Source organism: Castor canadensis, chromosome 11 (genome assembly GCF_047511655.1).
Source record: "Castor canadensis chromosome 11, mCasCan1.hap1v2, whole genome shotgun sequence".
Taxonomy (NCBI): domain Eukaryota; kingdom Metazoa; phylum Chordata; class Mammalia; order Rodentia; family Castoridae; genus Castor; species Castor canadensis.
In genome coordinates this window covers 39008034-39020208 of record NC_133396.1, presented here as the reverse complement: position 1 = coordinate 39020208, position 12175 = coordinate 39008034, and positions in this window count along the sequence as shown.

Below are 12175 nucleotides of genomic sequence, written 5' to 3'. Positions count from 1 at the left end.
TAGGATTACAGGCATGAGCCACCAGCGCCTGGCAAGTCACTTCTCTTTAAAGAGTCCCCTAATTCAACCAACATCACAATATAGAATTATCATAACTGCTACAAAAGTATCCTCTCACCATTTCACTTACCAGTGTAAAACAGCCCTGGGCTGGAAGTGTGACTGAAGTGGTAAAGTGCCTTCCTAGCAGTCATGTAGCCCTGAGTACAAACCCCAATACCGGCAGAAAAAAATGATAACACAACAGTCCCCCCTAACTTTGAAGAAATAGAATACTGGTCCATCTAGCCTTCAAACGTATATTTGTCCAGTGCATTACAATTAACAAAATATATTTATGTGTATTTCATAATGGAACTAATGACTGCTTTTGCATACCAAGGAACAAAGGAGACAAAATTGCAAGAAAATATGTATAATTTAGGCCTAAAATCTTTCATAGTAACAACCCCTAGATTAGTACGGAATAATGGAAAGAACAAGGGAATTGGCAACAGAAGACCCAGTTCAAGTTCCTGCTCCACCTTTAATGATTAATTATCTTTCACAAGTCACTTCTCTGAACCTTAATTTGCTCCACTATCAGCTGAGGATATGTAACTGTCACAGGGATGTGCTGATAGTTCCGTGAGACATGCACTCAGTCTAATGAATACAGAATAGGAAATCTTAGTGAAAGCTATGTGTTTTCTGTCGATGAATTACCAGTTGGCTAGCAAATTGGGGTTTGAGTAAATGCATTAGTAGAAATGATGCCTAGATAGATAACCTGGATTACTTTTTTTTTTAAGCCAGGGTTTAAATTTAGGGCCTTGTGCCATGCCCCATCCTTAGATTGCTTTTTAATACTAAATATCTACTAGCCTGTATGATACCAGGATTTAGAAGATTTAAATTTGAACAGGAAAAAGAATTTCAGGACTCACTGCATTGTTTTCTATCTACATTTGCATCCTCAAAGATCTCGTGTTGAAATATCACCTGTGTACTGAAGACTCCCAATTTAGATCCCCAACCTTCAACTTCCTCCTCAGCTTCTGGCTAATCTACCTTATAAATCTCAAACAGCTTTGATTTTCTTCCAAACCTGTGCTCCCTAGTCTTTTCTGTCTCAGTAAAATGGTGCCCCCATGCACACAGGTGCTCAAGGTAGACCCTGGGAGTGATCAATTCTCTTTCCTTATCCCGCAAATCTAGGGCATTAATTAGTCCTGCCATTTCTACTTCTAAAATATGCCCAGAATCTGTCTATTTCTGTCTTCATTGATCCTAGCCACCAACATGTCATTCATCTTTGCCTAGCCCCCACCCTAGCCTCACTTAAAGCCTATGTTTCCATCACACAGAGAAGAAAAAAACACGCCCTTATTGAGCTCACAGGGAGCTCAGGGGTTACTGCACTAATGAGTGATGACCCACACGCCATCCAGGAGGACAGAAGTGGACAGAATTGTTCTATACTGAAGCAATTGCTCTCATCCCAGAATAGTGCCTGGCACGGTGGCATGGCCAAAGTTTTTTAATTTCCAAGAGAAATTACAAGTCAGCATTGGTTTTGTTTTTCATGAAATCTCAAAAACGTAACTAAATGTTACGTAACTAAATGCTACCTCACTGACTATCTGCTGTACTCTCTACTCTCACTGCCAGCTTTCAAGTCCCCAAATGTGCCATTTCAGGGTTTGTGTCCTTGTAGTCCTCTCCGCTTGCAACCTGACTTCAGGTGGCATGGCAGTCTTCATTCAGACCCAGTGTCCCTTTCTAAGATGACATAAACAGCCATTTTCTACCTCCTGTCACTGTCACGTTACTGTATGAATTCCATAAATATATTACTATCTTCGTCGGGTGCCGGCAGCTCATGCTTATAAATCCCAGCTACTCGGGAGTCAGGGATCAGAAAGATCAAGATTCAAGGCCAGCCCAAGCAACAAAAGTGAGACCCTATCTCAAAAATACCCAACACGAAAAAAGGAGGTTGGTAGAGTGGCTCAAGAGGTAGAGTGCCTGCCTAGCAAGTGTGAGGCCCTGAGTTCAAACCCCAGTACCACCAAACAAAAAAAAGTATGACTATCTTAACTTGGCTTCTTTATTCGCACACAACTTAATGTCTCCCCAAGGACAGGGAGGGTGTCACAACCTAAAATGGTGTCAGCCACATAAAAGGACTCAATAAATACATTGAGTGAATAATACCTGCATAGCTGGAAGTTGGGAAAAGAGGTAAATAAACCAAGTTGATTCACAGAAGGAACAAGAATTAAAAGACTTCAATAAAGGGCTAAGAAATCTTTTCCTGCTATGTGTCTCCTTCCCTTGCCTGGCACATGAAATCTTTACCTATTCTGAGCACGCAGGAGTGCACGGAGGTGTACACAACAGCCGCTACAGTGCAGTGGACCACCTCCACATTTAGCAGCTAATAGGAATTCCTCACGGCACCAAACAAGCAGAGAGGGATGTCCATATGTCAGCGAGAGCTCGTGGGCAGCCCTGATTGCCTAGAGGCCTCTATGTGGTGATCAGGAGGAAGAAAGTGATTCAGTAGCAGGGTTAGATCAAAGAGTCAGCAAGTACACACTGCCTCCAGCTGCTCTCCGCTCTCACCATTGCCTTTGGCTCGCTCCCCCAGTCACTTGGCAGTCAAAGCCATTTCAGAGTGAATCTTTGCACACAGCCATTCTTCACTAAAAGCACTCCCAGTCTTTCAGAGGAGGAACTAATTTCCATCTGGCTGCACCACCATTTGCTAACAGCATTTGCAGACTTGTGCACACTTGGGACTCAGCGGTCATCTTTATGGGAGAGGGAGGATCATGCTGGGTACTTGATGGTGGTAGTTATTGTTTTCCTTGTGTATGTGTTGCTCCTTTTGTCAAGTGTGGTTATAAGATAGTATCAATCAAGCCAGATGGTCCAGTTATTAACTATCATTTATGAGATAACTACCATGTGTCCTGTTGTGGCAGGACTTTTCACACATCATCAATAATTCTCAAAACAACCCTGTAGACAATAAATTCATTTTACAGATGAGGAAACTGAGGCTCAGAAGAGAAGCAACTTGTTCAAGGCAAAAGCTGAAATGCCTCTATCCTCCCCACTATTACCTTACATCATTATGTAGTATTACTGCGTATTTGCATAGGGAGAGTATTTTTTTCACCAGCCTTCAAATTTGTTTCCCAGTCTCAACATTCTCCATCCTCCAGAGAAGGCTATTGTCACCTCCATTTCAAATATCTAACAATTTGTCCAAGGTCACTTAGCAAGTTAATTACTAAAGTAAAAGTATACAACTTTATATATATATATATATATATATATATATATATATATATATATATATATATATTTGGCAGTACTGGGGTTTGAACTCTGGGCTTCACACTTGCTAGGCAGGTGCTCTACTGCTTGAGCCACGCTTCCAGCCCTTTTTACTATGGCTATTTGGAGAGAAGGTCTCATTTTTTTGCTCAGGCCAGCCTGGTCTGTGATCCTCCTATTTTATGCTTCCTGCATAGTTGGAATGACAGGTGTACACCACCGTGTCCAACTATTGGTTAAGATGAGGTCTTGCAAACTTTTTTTCCACAGCTGGCCTGGAACCACAATCCTCCTGATCTTAGCTTCCCTGGGAGCTAGGATTACAGGCATGAGCCACCAGTGCCAGGCTTCTCTCTTCCTCTCTTGCTCTCTCCTCGCCCCCCTTCTTCTTTCATTCTTTCTTTCCCTCTCCTCTCTTCTCTCCCTTTCTTCCTTTCTTCCAATTGTTGTAGTACTGAGCTTTCAACTCAGAGCCTTGAACTGCCAGGCAGGTGCTGCACAACTTGAGCCAGATTCCTAGCCCTTTTTGCTTGAAGTATTTTTCCACTGGGGTCTTGTGGTTTTGCTCAGGCTGGCCTGGACCACGATTCTCCTACTTATGCTTCCCAAGCAACTGGGTGGTGCATGCTACTATGCTCAGCTTTTATTGATGACTTGGGGTCTTGCTAACTTTTTGCCATAGCTGGCCTCAAACTGCAATCCTCCCAATCTCAGCCTTCTAAGTAGCCAGGATTATAGGTGTGAACCACCATCCTTGGCCTAAGTTACATCTTTCTATATTTAATAATGAAGTGGAAAAGGGAGATGATCCTCTTCAAATAACAAGAATTAAGATTAGGAAAGTTTTCTGTCAAGGTGAAGGGAACTCAGTGCTCTTCAGAACCCTTGACTGGGATAGGCAGCCATGATTTAAAGTTTATTATCTGCTTATTCTCTCTCCACACACTTCCACCCTGCCTTAGTCCCATTTCACCAGCAATAAAGTGTACTCCTTTGTGGTCTGTTGAGGAGAAAGAATGATGACTTCAGTTTCTAGACATTCCAACTGGCAAAAACAGTTACACAGTGCCTGTGATCCGTCGCTGCTATGATTCAGTATGGTTGGTTCCCTAAGGTTACATGAGTTGAGACCTTGGTCCTCAGTGTGGCAATGTTGGAGGTGGGTGAGATCTTTTAAGAGGTGAAGTGTACTGGGAAGTCCTTAGATCATTGGGGTCTGCTCTAAGAAAAGGTTAAGGTAGTTCCTGTGGGACCTCTGAGTTAATTCCCTGAAGATAAATTGTTATAAAATCCTGAGCTTGCCAGGCACCAGGGTTCACACCTGTAATACTAGCTACTCAGGAGGCAGAGATGAGGAGGACTGTGGATCAAGGCCAGCCTGAGCAAATAGTTCAAGAGACCCTATCTCAAAAATACCCAACACAAAAAAGGGCTGGCAGAGTGGCGTTAAGTGGCTTTCTAGGCTTACCTGCGTAGAAAGTGTAAGGCCCTGAGTTCAAACCACAGTGCCACCAAAAAAATAATAAAAGCCTGAGCTTGACCCCCTGAATTGTTCTCTAGCTTCCTGTCTTGCCATGTGATCTCTCAGCCTGTTCTGACTCCTGCACATGCAATCCACCATGGAAGAACTCACCAGAACTGAGCTATTGCCAGCACCACACCCTTGAATCTCCAGAATTGTGAGTTAAATAAACCTCTTTTCTTTATAAAGTTACCAAGTTTTTGTTATTTCATTATACATGGAAAATGGACTGACTACTTTTTTAGCAAGATAATATTGGACAAGTTCCTTAACTCTTAGTGTCCTCAACAAAATGGAAAACAATGGTTATCTTCAAGGATTCATGAGAGGTTTGTTTTGTTTTGCTGGGATTTGAACTCAGGGCCTACCCCTTGAACCACTTTACCAGCCCTTTTTTTGTGTTGGATATTTTCGAGATAGGGTCTCAGGAGCTATTTGCCTGGGCTGGCTTTGAACCATGATCCTCCTGATTTCTGTCTCTTGAGTAGAACCCAGTTTCTTGAGATGTTCATGTAAATGCTTTTAATACAGCCTTTGGGTCACATAGTAAAATCCCACTAAGTGTCAGCTGTTGTTATTTTATGGTTTCTGTATTCCAGGGTATGTTCAGTCTTCCATGTCACTAACCCAAAAAGGGTATCTGAGGGAAAATGCAGGAGGGAGCACAATTTGCTCTATTTGAGGTAATCTGGAAGTAGCAGAGGGCCTAGATTAAGTACAGCTACTTCCCAAAAAGCCTTAGACTCATTTATTCCCTCTCATTTGTATATCTGACATTTACTGAGAGCCTACCATGTGTGAGGTCCTGGGGATTTTCAAAGATGAATAAGATGGGTCCTGAGCCAAGAGATCTCAGCTTAGGTCAGGGTTTCTCAACTTCTGCACTACTGGCACTTGGAGTTGGCTAATTCTTGGGTACAAAGGGAAGGGCTGTCCTGTGCATTGTAGGATGTTTAGCAGCACCCTGGCCTCCACCCTCAAAATGCCAGGGGCAGCACCAACACCCCTCCCCTCCATGTTAACCAAAAATGACTCCAAACATTCTAAATGTCTCCTGGGAGCACGCTGTCCCCTTGTGAGAACCACTGGTCTAAATGTATACAACTAAGTCTTTTTTTAAGGAATTTTTTTTTAATTTGGTGGTAGTGGGCCTTGCACTGCTAGGCAAGCACTCTACCGCTTGAGCCACTCTGCCAGTTACAACTAATTACTAATGTAATAAAATTAATATATGTTTGTGCAACCTGTTGAGTGGGGGATGTTTTGGAAGGAACAACTGACTATGAGGAAGAGGGTTGAGAAAGGCTTCTGAGGGGGCTGGGCGTGGTGACTCATGCCTATAATCCCAGCTACTTGGAGACAGAGATTGGAGGAATTGCCATTCAAGGCCAGCCCAGGCAAAAAGTCAGTGAGACCCCATCTCAAACAACAAGCAGAGCACGTGGTGTGCGCCTGTCATAAGTAGGGGAATCTTCGCCCAGGCCAGCTCAGGGAAAAACATGAGACCCTACCTAAAAATAACAAGAATGAAAAGACCCGGGGGTATAGCTCAAGTGATAGAGAACCTGCCTAGCAATCATGAAGCCCTGAGTTCAAAACTCCAGGACCACCACCACCAAAAAAAAGGTCTGAGGATATAAAATTTGAACTGGGCTTTGGAGGCATTGAAGAAGCAAAGATGCTATAGGCCAAGACAAAAGGATATGGAAAATGTTAGGGAAAGAGTAGCTTTAAGTACATAGAAGGAAATGGTAGGACAGGAGTCTATCAGGGATAGATTATGAAGGACCTTGAATGTGACACTAAGGTGTTTAGACTCCCACTCTAAAGCAGAAATCCAGTGTGGGAAAGAAGAGAGAAGAGCAGACATGTTTATGGGAAAGCCTTATCTTCCTCAATTGGGAAAAGACAAGAGATAAAGGACAAAATTGAGCCATTCTTTCTTTTAGTCTGGATTTTCCCTGCAGTGATAGATTCTTTAATCCCCAACTTCTATATCCCTCTGGAGGAGACAAGGGAACATAGAGGCCTTTCTTTATTAGAACAACTAATATTCATTTAAGAAAAGGACTCTGAATTTTACTCCTACTAGTCCAGAAGCTGCTCTAAAACCTCTCATTATGGAAGGTGGCCTCATGAATGTTTTTTGGTTGATGTGTTTTTGATTTTCAAAAAGTTTAATTATGAAATACAAGCATACAGGAAAGTATATAAAATAACATACAAATATCCTGTACCCACCACCCAGAGATTTAACAAACAGCAAAGTACAAACTAGTTGAAACCCAAATCAGAGCGTTAAGTAGAAAAAAAAATTTGGGGGGGTGTGCAGCACTGGAGTTTGAATTCAGGGCCTCATGCTCACTAGGTAGGCACTCTGCCACTTGAGGACAAATCATTTTTGTTTTGTTTTGTTCGTGGTTCTGGGAGTCAAACCCTGTGCCTCCTACACGCTAGAGAATTGTTCTATCACTGAGGTCCATCACCAGCCCCAAGGCAGACAGATTCTGCTAGACTAAGAGGGTCTTCCTGATGTATCCCAAAGGCAGCTCAGTGTTTTAAAGAGAGTTTAGAATTTAGATAAGTGTTTGCAGCATCAGACATCAGTGTGTACGTTGTGGACAAAGGGCTGCCTTACCTACCCAGCCCAAATGTGGCCATCTCTAAGACAGTGGTTCCCTATCTTACCTACCTCCAGTGACCTATGCCAGGAGATTCTAGGTCATTCTGTCCAAGTCGGAGCACTAGAGATAGTACTTTAAATAAGTTCTTTGGGTGATTCTGCAGTGATAGAAACCAATGCTTGTAGCAGTAAGGAAACTTGTCAACCTATTTAATCTGCTGAGATAATAATGGAACCTGCCTCACAGATTTACTATGATGAATAAATAAACTCATACACACATTGCTTAGCACAGTGTCTGAAATAATAAATTAATAATCTTATTAATAATAATAAACATTCACTGAGTACTTTTTTTTTTTTGCAGTACTGGGGCTTGAACTCAGGGCCTACACCTTGAGTCATTCCACCAACCCTTTTCTGTGAAGGGTTTTGTTGAGATAGGGTCTCTCGAACTATTTGCCCAGGTTGACTTCAAACTGTGATCTCCTGATCTCTTCCTCTCAAGTAGCTAGGATTATAGGCATGAGCAACCAGCGCCTGGGTCTCTTAAGTATTGCTTTAGAGTCAGCTACCATATAGAATCTGCAAGAAATTCAAAAACAGTATCAACAGCTCCATGAAAATTTAATCTCATCCATCTAGCACCCAGCCAATGCCCTGCACAGAGGAGACAAATAATATTTGTTGAATAAATGAATGAAAAAATGACACTTACCTTCAAGAAAACTATAATCTGATATAGTGTAAACAGCATAAGAGACAAGTCAGAACCACATTATTTATTAAACTATCAGTACAGGCAGTAGAAAGAGAGCTAATCAAAAGTCCAGTATTGGCAGGGCATGGTGGCCCATGACTGTAATCCCATCACTCAGGAGCCTGAGGCAGGTGGATCACAAGTTTGAAGTCAGCCTGGGCTACATAGCAAGGCCCTGTCTCAAAAAACAAAAACAAAAGTCTAGGGTCAGAGTCCCACTTCAGTCACTTACTGGCTATGGGATATCTATCTGGTCAGTTTACTCTGTGAGCCTGTTTATCCTCTGTGAACATTGGGCTGTCTGGGACTCCCTAAGCACCCTCCCATCTCTGTCTTTCACCAAGACCAAGGCAGGAGCTGCAGGCAGGAGAGGGAGAGCCTGATGGGCTGCAGGATAGACGCCTTCAGCTAGAGGGGAAAGGTGGAATCATCCAGCAAGAGAGGAAGGCTCTTCTGGTTTAAGGAAAGTGGCACCAGGAACAAGAGCAGTAGAAAATGTCTGTATTCAACCTCTTCCAATCACCAAACCAAAGCTAGAAAACCAACTGTCACCAGTGCCACCCATCAACCAGCTCTGTATCCAGCGGAAGAGAAAGAACTGAAGTTTTCTTCCCAAATAGGCTAATCTTTTGTAAAAAGTGTGTTTTCCTTTGAAAATTACTAATTTGCTTCCTGAAAAATACACCCATGAGGGCTCCACCCTAGAAAACTCAACCCAAGAGCTTAGGGAAGATGACAGTCACTTTGATCTTCCTTATTACATGACTTCAACTCTCTTCTTAGCCCCATCCCAGAACCCCCACCTCTCCTCCATGCATCAGCTACTCCAGAAGCTTCATTCTTCTTGGCTCAGTCCTACTCCACCTGGCAGCTGCAGCACGCGATGTTCAAGGACAGGCCAAGAAAACCCTCTGGTTCAGAACCAACCTCCACAGCCTGTACAGAATGAATTATATCTTTCTACAGATGTTTCCTTTCAAATATTTATTCTGGCAAACACCACTACTGTTTTTTACAACTTATTTTAATTGTGTGACTATTAAGGAAGCAGTATCAAACTGTAAAATCAGCACTCATGGCTGAGATTTATGTGATTCACAGAGCAGAGCTTATTAAAAGAATTCACCAGGCACTGGATGCTCAAGCCTGTAATCCTAGCTACTTTTGCGAGGCTGAGATCAGGAGAATCGTGGTTCTAGGCCAGCTAGTCAAATAGTTCATAAGACCCCATCTCCAAAAATAACCAGAGCAAAATGGACTGGAAGTGTGACTCAAGCAATAGAGCACATGCTTTGCAAATCCAAAGCCCTGAGCTCAAACCCAGTCCACAAAAAAAAAAAAAAAAAAATTAAAAATCCTCTGAGATCAAACCACTCTCTTGAGTGCCTGCCCTCTTTAGGAAGGGGGGAAGCCTTTTTTCAAGTCCTGATTCTGGTTCTGAGCTTCCAGTAAGCAGTACAGAAAATAAACAGTCCCTGTGGGTTGTTTTCATTTTTCTTCTTAGCAATCCTGATGAGTCTAAAATGAAAACTGAGGATAACAGTCATTATTTATCTTTTTTGGTGGCACTAGAGTTTGAACTCAGGGCCTCACTTTTGCTAAGCAGACACTCTAATCACTTGAGCTACCAGCCCTTTGTTGTGCTGGGTATTTTTGAGATAGTGTTTTGCAAACTATTTGCCAGAGGCTGGCTTCAAACCACGATCTTCCTGATCTCTGCCTCCTGAGTAGCTAAGATTACAGATGTGAGTAACTGGGCACCCAATGGGGTAACAGTCTTATTTGCTGAGATACTCACAAGCAAGATCCATGCCTGGAGGATTTATGATCTATGTCTAAGGAGTTAATCGTGAACTTCTGAATATCAAGAACAGGTGTGGGGTATCCTGATTATTTTCTACCACAGTACTTCTTGGTTTGGTTCATTGAACTGCTTTTGACTCCTCTCCAAAATGCACATGTACATAAACAAATAAAATTTAGGGGTTCATGGACACCCCTGAGCCCGTCTACAGATTCCCATCTACAGATTCTCACGATTTTCACTGCTGCCACTGAAGCTGCCTTACTTCTCCCCTAAGTAATTACTGTAGTCACTTAACTGGTCTCCTGACTTCTCTACACAGCAGCATATCGATCCTGTGAAAACCAAAAGTAAAATCATGCCATTTCACTGTGCAACACAATCCATTAGCTTCCCATTTCACTGGAAATAACACCAGTGTCTTTATAATAGCTTACAAGGCCTTACAGGATCTGTCTCCTTGATGGTCTCATCTGCTCTCCTCAATTTTATCTTAGCCACTCTAGCCACAGGGATCATTTTGCTGTTCTTGCAAAATGGCACATACATTCTGGGCTTTGATGCTCCCTCCGATGATCTGCATGTGTCTCTCTCTTTCATTCCTTTACATAGTCATTTGATTGGTGGGGCCTTCCTGACCTCTAAAACTCTCCTCTCTTTGTCCCACACCTCTGATTCTCTTTTCTCCATAGCACTCATCTGCATCTTTCAATCTCCTATTTTATTTGCTTATTTTCTATTTTCTACCCTAACTGTTACCCCATGAGGGCGAGATTTTTTCCTATATTCCAAGTCCTATAATTGTGTCTGTCACAGAATAGGTGGTGGCCGAATGATGAAGGAGTCATTAAATTCCGCAGTGGTATGAATGTATCCAGGCTAGGGATGGGGTAAAGAATGAAATTTTAAGTCAGGTGCCAGTGGCTCATGCCTGTAATCCTACCTACTCAGGAGGCAGAGATTAGGAGTATCCTGGTTTGAAGCCAGCCAGGGCAAATAGTCTGAGAGACCCTATCTCGAAGAAAAAACCAAAAAGCCATCACCATCACAAAAGAAAAGGGCTGGTGGAGTGGTTCAAGGTGGAGGCCTTGAGTTCAAGCCCCAGAACTGCAAAAAAACAAAAAACAAAACCAAAAACAAGACAAAAAGGCTGCACACAATGGAATCCTGGTTGGCCTCAGTTCACCAAACTTCATATATCCAAAACAAAACTCTTCCTTTTATGCCACATATCTCCTTCTCCCCTCTCATTTTCTGGTTGTTGGTAGCCTAATTGTTTATCTGCTCATTCAAGTCATCCTTATTTTATCAACAGATGAATACACACTTTACCTAGAAGATAGCTTTAAAATGTAAATGATTTTCAGCACATATGAATAAAATAAAATTTTTTTTAAAATGTAAATGATTTTCAAACATGTACCTTCCTCTCCACCCTCAACTGAATTTGTTCAGGCTACTTGCATGTCTCACATGGGTCACTACAAGAACCTTTTAGTTGGTTCCCTTGTCTCAGTCTGTCCCCTGACCAGTTTCAACAGTAATTACTGTTCCCTGGACCCTTACCCGGCTCTCGTTTCCCTTACAGAAAAAGGCCAAACTATCACACAGCACTTACCACCCTCGGGATCTGATGTTTGCTTACCTAACAAGATCCAAGTGTTTGCCCTTTTTCCCACTCTGAACCAGGTCACTTAACATTCTCCGAGTCGGCTTCTCTTTTGTAAAAATAGCCATCTCAAACTCTTAACACAGACTTGAGGTTTAGGAGAGATAATAGACTTTATAAATATATATATAACCAAGAGGTTATATTACTCCTTTACATTTTGTGCCTATCCCTCTTCATTTCAGTAAAAGTTACTTAATACTTACTATGTTCTAGGCAGTGGAAATACAAAAAATACACATTTTAACGTCTCTATCTTTGCCTTTCCCAAGCTCATCACAATAGTTTATCAACCAATATCATTAAGGACTGGATAATTTCTAACAACATGAGACGATCGGGGGGGATTCTAGGGAGTTCAGGCCAGTGAGCGCCCCACTTTCCCTCTAACACACCAGCCTGGGCGGAACTTGACTGCGACACACGTGGCGACTGGGGGTGGGATCTGGGTTCGCTTAGCTCAGGCCGCG